Source organism: Pinus tabuliformis, chromosome 7, assembly GCF_031772625.1.
Source record: "Pinus tabuliformis cultivar Carrire ecotype Pingquan chromosome 7, CPIR1, whole genome shotgun sequence".
NCBI classification, from domain to species: domain Eukaryota; kingdom Viridiplantae; phylum Streptophyta; class Pinopsida; order Pinales; family Pinaceae; genus Pinus; species Pinus tabuliformis.
In genome coordinates this window covers 893,192,027-893,200,705 of record NC_142293.1, presented here as the reverse complement: position 1 = coordinate 893,200,705, position 8,679 = coordinate 893,192,027, and positions in this window count along the sequence as shown.

Genomic DNA, 8,679 nt, shown 5'->3' with positions numbered 1-8,679 from the left:
TACGGAGATGATAAGAGAATGGAGAAGAGACCCAAACAACCAAAATTTAGAGGATAGGGGTATGTATTCATTAGCTTCTATTTTTGGCCCTCTCTCTCATATTGCTGCTATGTTATGTCGCCTCTATGGTTATCCAAATACACATAAATTCTCTAAATAATGGGTGCCTTTGATAGCAGCCTCTGTTGATGGCTATATAATGGATTGGGTCACTATTTTATCCAATAATTTGACCACTCAAATTCGAAATTATATACAGAAGCACAATGTTCTTGAAATAATGACTCCTCCTTTCTTTATGAGCACCTATGTCATGGATGCGATTTGTTTTTCTTATGATTTTCCATCCCTTGGATTGAAATGAACATACCAATTTCCTAGTCCTATATCTGTTTATCTAGATAGCCTTTGGGAAACCAAACCATGCTCACTTCTATAAAATCTGTCATGAGGTCATGCTCCCTATCCACCAAGATTTCTTTGGCAGAAAATATCTTAGACTTACTGTAGAAGCCAATAAAGACTTAAAGCCTATAGGAAAGTGGTTTGGGGAAAAGTCTTACTTACATTCGAGTTTTTGGTAGCCTTTCCCATCCTCGTCTTTTTCCCCTTTTTGTCCTAGATAAATTGTTGGCCAAGGAATTTGCTTATCAAAAAACTGGTAAGGGCTTAACTAAAGTACTTAAAGATGCCAAGAAATCCACTTGGACATGTTTTCCTATCCCTTGTGGTACCTATGCCTTAGATAATTTCAAGCATTCCTTAGTTGAAATTGAAAAATTAAAAGCCTTTAGTTTTCCAACCATACTAAATAGGCCATATGACCCTCATGGTGTAGCGAAAGATGTTACAACACAAGCTAAGCTCAAACTATTTTCAAGCAAGCCTGACAAGTTTGATGATTTGTTTGAAATGGTTCCAAAGTATTATATGGTAGAAAAATTAGCAGCATACCATCTAAGTCCCAATGAATTGATTATATTCAATCAATATCGTCAATGAAGAATATCCCATTTGCCAGAATCCCTGTTAAAACAATTTCGACAGAACTCAGAAGCTTCAGATGCATCAACTTCCTCTTCAAAAGCTCCAATTATTTCCCAAGTCTCTGAAACAGCTACTAAAGTTGTTGAGCAAACAAGAGAAATTAAAGAGGAGAAAAAATTGGATGAAGTATGGGAGGATTTCAACTATGTTTTGACAACATAAGAAACTTGGGTTACAGGTTTCTCGGCTGATATAAAAGAAGAGTAGGTTATAGTCAGTAGAGAGACATAACAAGTTCCATAAACTACAGGGACAACCTCGTTTACTGTTGAGGCTTCCCCACGGCATACTATTCCTAAAACTCCCAAGAATAACATTAATGATGAGATTGTCAATCAATCAATTGTTTCTAATGATATGGAAATAATTCCTACATTCCCTACTACCGAGATAGTCCTCAGGATAGAAGGAATCCTGCCTTTGGACATATTTTATAGTCCAAAGCATAAAAGCAGTAATGAGCAGGTCAAGGAAGAAAAGAATGTTAGAGCAATCACACGCACTAGTTACAAATGATACTCCTTTCCAAGTTCTTTGGAAAGGAGCTCGAACAACCCTTGATAAGGAATTGAATATATTAATATCTCAATTTGCAGGAGCTTATGCTTGTGCTACCATTGATAAAGTTGCATAAATACAACTGATAATTAAAGAAAAAGATCAAAGGATTGTTCAATTAGAGAAAAATTTCCAGATTGAAAAGCAAGTGATTGAGCAAAAATGGCAAGCAAATATTACCAAGTTGCAAAAAAAGTTTTAATGATTTAAAGATATAATTTGAATCTAAAGTGAAGGACAAGAATGAATAGATACTACAATTGCAACAAAGAATAAACCAAATGAGGGAAAATCCAGAGATAAATGAAGTTCGCAAGGAGGCATTAAAACTAGACATGCTCCTAACAAAGTAACATCCTATCTTCTGTTACAAATTGGCTTTAATTCATGACTTGTCAAAGACCAACGATTCTTTAGTAAACCAACTATTTGATTTGAGGATGTTTTACAAGGATATTGACGAGAAAATTTCTCAGTATATAAATTTTGTGAGACCATGCTCAGGGAAATCATATGATTTTACTCAAATTGAAGAATCAGAGAAGGATATCATTTTCTGTGACTGGGATATCAAAACGAAACGGGCAGAAATGGCTATTATCAGAGCTAGAAATCTTGCCTCAAATTTCATTGAATACATTACAGATACCTTATTGCAAGCCAATCTAATTCAGGAATTCCCAAAGGACACTTTTCCATATGTCAAAGCTTTAAAACAATCTTGGCAGGAAATATCTAAAAAGAAGGCTCAAGACATTCAGAGTTTATCACAAGTGAACCTTGAAAGTTATTGGCATTTTCTAGTAAAGCCTCATAGTCAGTGGCTCTTGCTGATGTGTCTCTCAAATGAAATAGTACAATTTCTTCCAGCACTTAGTGATGCAGTGTTTACGGGATTAATTCCCATGCAACTGGTACATTCCCCCCAGCTGAAGCCGCTCATGGACATATATAATCTCAGAGAGCATATGAAGAATCAATCTAAAGCACAATCATGAGTTCTTGTTACAACATATCACTAATTTAGTTGTCCTTTATCTTAGCTTAGTTTTTTAAAGCCTTTTTGAAGAATTTTATTTTATGTTTACTATTTTTGTAATATTAATAGGTTATTTAAACCCCTTTCATGCATTTAGAAAGGGTTCCATAATTTTGAGAAGATAGCTTTGAACTTGCACTATTGTTTGATCCAAAGTTATCTAATTGAGAAGTTGAGCCTGAAAGCTATCTTTTTCATAAGAAGAGTGCTAATGCATCAAGTGCTATTATGTTTATGTTATCGTTATGTATTACTGAATTAGATAGTGAATCTCTTATGTGTTATTTCATTATATAAATTATTTGAAAAAAATTAGTCATTATCACTATTGATGTGCAGAATTGAATTATTTGTGATTATGTATGAGATAACGAGATCTTTTATGTGATTGAGTTTTAATGAACTAGATTAGTTAACTATTTAATTAATTTGGTTATCATATATGCTTTCTTTTCATCAAAGTATTGAATGATCTATATTATTATATACTTTGTGAAATGTTTCTTTTAATCACATACAAAGATGTACTATACCGGGAAATAAGTAGAATAAGTTTATTTAGTAATTTTATCATTAGCTATAAAAGCATTTCATCAATTTTATATTCTATTACTATATTAAATATCTTTTAAAAGGGAAACTTGTCCGTTTATACCCAGTCAGACCCACCAATTTCAACAGAAATGGAGTTGCTTTAAGCTCCTAATTGGGTGGTGTTCCCTGATGTTGAGGTAGTCAAGTTCTAGCCTTCAGCATTTTTGGTGCTAGAAGGAGGCTACCCGACTATGAATGGCAATAAAGTCTAATCCAAAATCAAAAGGTCATCTAAAGAGTCATTCGCCCTCAAAATCTCCCCCAACTTCCAGATCTCACTTGAAATCTCCTACCCCTAGACCAGAAGTTGTAACCAAATCTCCTAGTACATGCCCTAAGACAACCAATCAACCTCCTTTATAGGAGTTACCTGAAGTTCAAACTTTAATTGAGAAATTAGAAGGAATCTCTATTTCCCAAGAAAAGCCTCAACATTTTGAGTTATTTGAAGGTAGCGTATCATCATCTTTTCCCACTTCACATATTTTGACTCATTCTCAAAGTGAGAAATTTGGGATAACTCCATTTGAGTTTCCCTTACCTTCCCACCAAAGAAAAACCCAAAATTCTGAATTTCAATCATCCACTAGTGATATTTTGTCTTCATCTCCACCAAAAATAGATTTATTTCATTCCACCCCATTAACCTCTTCTCATCCAACCGATCCATTCATCCTTATCACCCATTCCCAACCAAAAGTTGCTAGTTCGAGTAGTACTAGTGCAGGGGCTACTTATTCAACACAGTCACCCTCTTCTACTACTACAACTTCTTCTGTTCAAATTCCCATAATGGCAGGTAGACAATAAAACCCAACAACATATAGACCATGGCATATTCTTGGAGCTATTTAAATGCTAGCACCTATCCATCCTCTACCTAAGCATCCTGAAAGATGGTTACCAAAGTTCAATCCTGACAATGGACTTCCTGCTAAAGAACACCTCCATAATTTTATGCTTGCCATTAATCTCAATGGAGTAGTAGAAGAAGACTATGTAGTGAGATTATTCCCATATACACTTGAAGGATCTGCAGGTTCGTGGTACTTCTCATTACCACTAGCATCTATCACTTGTTGGGATATATTTGAAGAACATTTTTTGATTAAGTTTGGTGATGATCACACAACTTCTACTCTAATCAATGATCTATCCAATCTTAAAGCCAACCCCAATGAGAAAATCAAAGATTTCAATTGCAAGTTCATGGTACTTCTCATTACCACCAGCATATATCCCTTGTTGGGATATATTTGAAGGACATTTTTTGATTAAGTTTGGTGATGATCGCACAACTTCTACTCTAATCAATGATCTATCCAATCTTAAAGCCAACCCTAATGAGAAAATAAAAGATTTCAATTCTAGGTTTAATAAATTATTAAATAAAATTCGATATACCTCTAAACCTAGTGTTGATGTTGAAATTGAGTGGTATATTTCTTCTCTTCCTTCTAATATTGCAATTTTTGTAGACAGGGCTAATAGAGCCACTTTAGTTGATAATATGAAAGAGTCAACAGTGGTAGAAAAAAAGATTCTTGTTTTAGAAAAGAAAACTTCTCAAGAAGAGAGGAAATATAAGAAAGTGGCTTTCAAAGAGGACCCAAAGAAGAAAACTCCTAAAGATCCTTTTGATCTTGAAGGATTACAAAAAGTTCTTAAATATATGTCAAATGACATGGTAGATATCAAAAAACCGGTAGTTGAGTCTTCTAAAAAACCTTTTTGATCTTTTAGGACATCCTAGACATCAAATCCTCAACCTCCTAATGTCATATCAAATGCTAAATCTAATCAAGAAGAGGAAGAGGAAGAAACAACATTATCTGCCAATGAATTCCGAGAAGAAGAAGAGCTAGTCGAAGCACACAGATTATAGGATTTCATACTCACTACATCGGAAAATGAGGAAGAAGAAGAAGCCTTACCTGTAGAGACTAGGACTAAAAAAATACATTGATTCATATTCTTCAAGTGCAAAACAAAGACTAGTAAATCCTGTCAATAAGGACAATGAAGAAATCTCCTCCCAATTCTACTGAATCCATCCCATCCTCTTCCAATTCTCCTTCTACATAAAAAAATATTATTGTTTCTAATAAAGATACAAAGTATAATATTGTGGAAGCTATGAAGAAATTAAAAGCTAATATTTCCATGTATGAGGTAAGTAAGCTTAAGCAGCAGCAAATTTTTTTGCTAAAAGAATTAAATGTTTTCCTTACATCTCCTTTGCCAACAGAAAAAGCCTCGTTGGGAAAAGTAAAGCCTCTAGATGATAATCCTAACAAGAGTGATTCCTTAAATGCAATTTTAATTGGAGATCAACCCAATTCTCATACCCCTCCTTTTTTATTGACCTTTGAGTTTTTCAATAAAAATGTTCACAATTGCCTCATAGACTCAGGTGCTTCTTCAATATAATGCGATATTCAGTCTGTCTCAAACTAAAGATAACACCTGAAAAATCTGCTCTGCAAATTGTGCAATTAAATAGAACCAAAGACAAGGTCTTAGGAGAATTAAATTCTGTTTTAATAAGATTACTTATCTTCAAATTCAAGGGTTTGTCAGATTATTGATATCTTTATTGCTGATATTCTTGAATTTTATAGTCTTACCTTAAGCAGGGATTGGTTTGAGAAATTACATGGTTATTTTGCCATAGATTGGTCACATATCTAGCTTCATTTTTTATTTAACAAAATCGGTTACTGGTTTTCTATTCCAAAAAAGAAAAGGAGGGAGACAAGCTCCCATTACATCAAGCCAAAATGGGTGAGGGCATCCTGGAAGAGAAACAAAGGACCAAAAATCCTTTTCTTCCAAGCTCCTCCTCTTTTGTTTCTGAGATTACAAAATGCACTATCCTTAGAAATACTTACATACTAATTCAACAACAATTTACACCTACAAAACATAAAGAGCTAGTAGCAGAAAGACTTAATGTTGAAAATAACAACAAGAAATGATAAATATAGAAGTGCTAAATTTATCACTGCCATAAATAACATTTCGAGATACCTTCCTATTTTAGTTAGTCCCTGAACTAAAATAGAGAATTCAAATTCAAATTTGATCTTAGCAGCTGTTTGTAAAATAATTAATTAATTCATCTTGAGTTAATTAGTTGTAGAAAATCAAACATGAAGTCTATGTGAAGATGCAATAGTTTCTCCATTGATTGAGGAATTTATCCATCAGTTAAAGAGGTAAGGATGAGTTGCAATATTGATTTGTAATTAGTTGGTTCAGTTAATTGAGTCAAGTCTAGTTAGATTAATTCAAATAGTTTGTTGAACTAATTGTGAGTTCAATTAGTTAATGCATGCATGCATGTAACTGCTGCACTTCAGATAACTGAATATTCTCTCATAAATAACTCATGCATGTCATTTTAGCCAGAGACCCAGTTGAGAGCAGATGGAGGGATAGTGTACTATCAGTTGCAGGAATATTCCATTGTGAATATCTCTTGCGTGTAGAAGGAATTCATTCCTTGAGGATTGCACAGTTACTTCTTCAGTTTAGTGAGTGTGTGATGAGGCCAATCAAATAGGTGGCATCATTGGACCCCAAGAAAAACTATGCAAGGAAATAGGAGGCTTGGAGGGCTGAGGAAAGGCATATCTCTTGTCTATTCAGTTTGTGAGCTGTATTGTTTGATTGCAGAGAAAGAAGGATAGCTTGAGAGCTGCTTCTTTTTGTAATTTGAACATATTTCCAATTGTATGATAATACAGAGATTGGGGTTTTAGGCTGAGGCTTTCCCCGGGTTATTCTTCTATGTTCATGTGTGATTGATTTCTCATTCTCATTTATATGTGTTCTATTTGATCTTCCTCATATTCGATTAAGCTTCCGCAAAGTTTGTTGTAGAAGTAGATCTTGTATTTTGCTTTAGTATATTGCATAATCTGTTGATCTACAGTGGGAATTTCTACACTTAACAATACTGAAATGAATGAGGCGTTTACAATTAATTTTTGTTGACTGAGGGTTACTGAGGAAAATTCTTACTGCTTTGAATGTTGGAGTTTTCTTCGATCTGAGTAATAAGTAAGCTCTTCAGATAATTGATCGTTTCCTCCAAATGCTTGCATTTTTGTTTTAATGCAGACATTTCTTTCCTTTGTTCTTATATTTGTCTATTTAGGAAGGAATTCTAATATTTTGCTTCATATTTGTAGTGTTTGACTGCTTCTTTGACTTTCTCAATCATGAATTTGTTAGCTCGATAAATTGCGCTTTTTTCACACTTTGGTACATTTGCAAGTGGATTTCGTTCCATATTTCCTGGAGGGAGAGGGCGATCAGTCCAACAGATCAGAGATGGGAAAATAGGAATCATGGAGAAGAGATGAGAGTAGTCACTAGACAGTCCTGCGAAGATCCACAGCTGCCAGAAGGGAGATTGGGCACCGAAAGCAGAAAAGGCAAAATCTGCACAAAATGAGAAGAAACTGGGAGGCAACAGGAGCTGCGCGGTGTTGGGTGCTACAAGAGCTGCATGGAGGTTGGGGAAATAGAAGTTGCATGGTAGCAAGAGCACCAAAGCTGCACGAAGGAAAAAATATTGTAGACTCCTCCAGAGATGTGCGAAGGCTAGAGTAGAGCGGAGGCTAATGGAATATGGAAATACCCACTAGAGCTGCATTAAGAAGTAAGGCAAGGAGAGATCAAAGAATATAAGGTCAGTCCCCAAAGGGGCACAACTACGACTATTTGAAAAGAGAAGGTTACTACTGAGATTGAGGGGAAGGAGAGGGAGCACGAAGATGGCATAGGTAGGATAAGATGAATTGAGGGGGAGAATATATAGTTGCGTAGCTTACCTCCACAGAGATGATAATATATGCAATTCACGGGAAGCTTGAGAAGTTGCCATATGCTTGTAAGACGTAGACAGACTGTCACAGCTGTTCTTGGGGATTTCATTTTATTTTTCTGATCTTCATATATCTACTCATTTGAGCCAAAGTGAGTGTTTCCCAACTTGATGTTCCCTCTTTGATTGCTATTCTCTACACATTGTGGCGGGAGTTCCTATGGAATCGGTTTCTGAGCAACTGCATTATCAATTCTAGGTTATCCCATAGGATAGTTGATAGCTAGATTCACCTGCATGTCAGTGGTATGATTATTTTCTCTAAGAATATGCTTGAAGGTGATTTCACCTAGAAACAACAAGTTTTTTTCCACCCTTTTTTTTATTTGTCTTAGGGCCTTATTCTTGGGGCTTCTTCTTTCCACCATCGAATGGATTATTATTGGAGAGTCCCCCATTATGACCGGATTCTTCATATTGTGTTTCCTTAGGATTTTCGTTACCAATAGGAGGCCATATGCCTTTGCTCTGTTATTAGATAGTTATCCTAATCCCCATTCAAAAGTAATAGTATTTTTACACCTCTCACTCCAACCTTGCCTGGGTT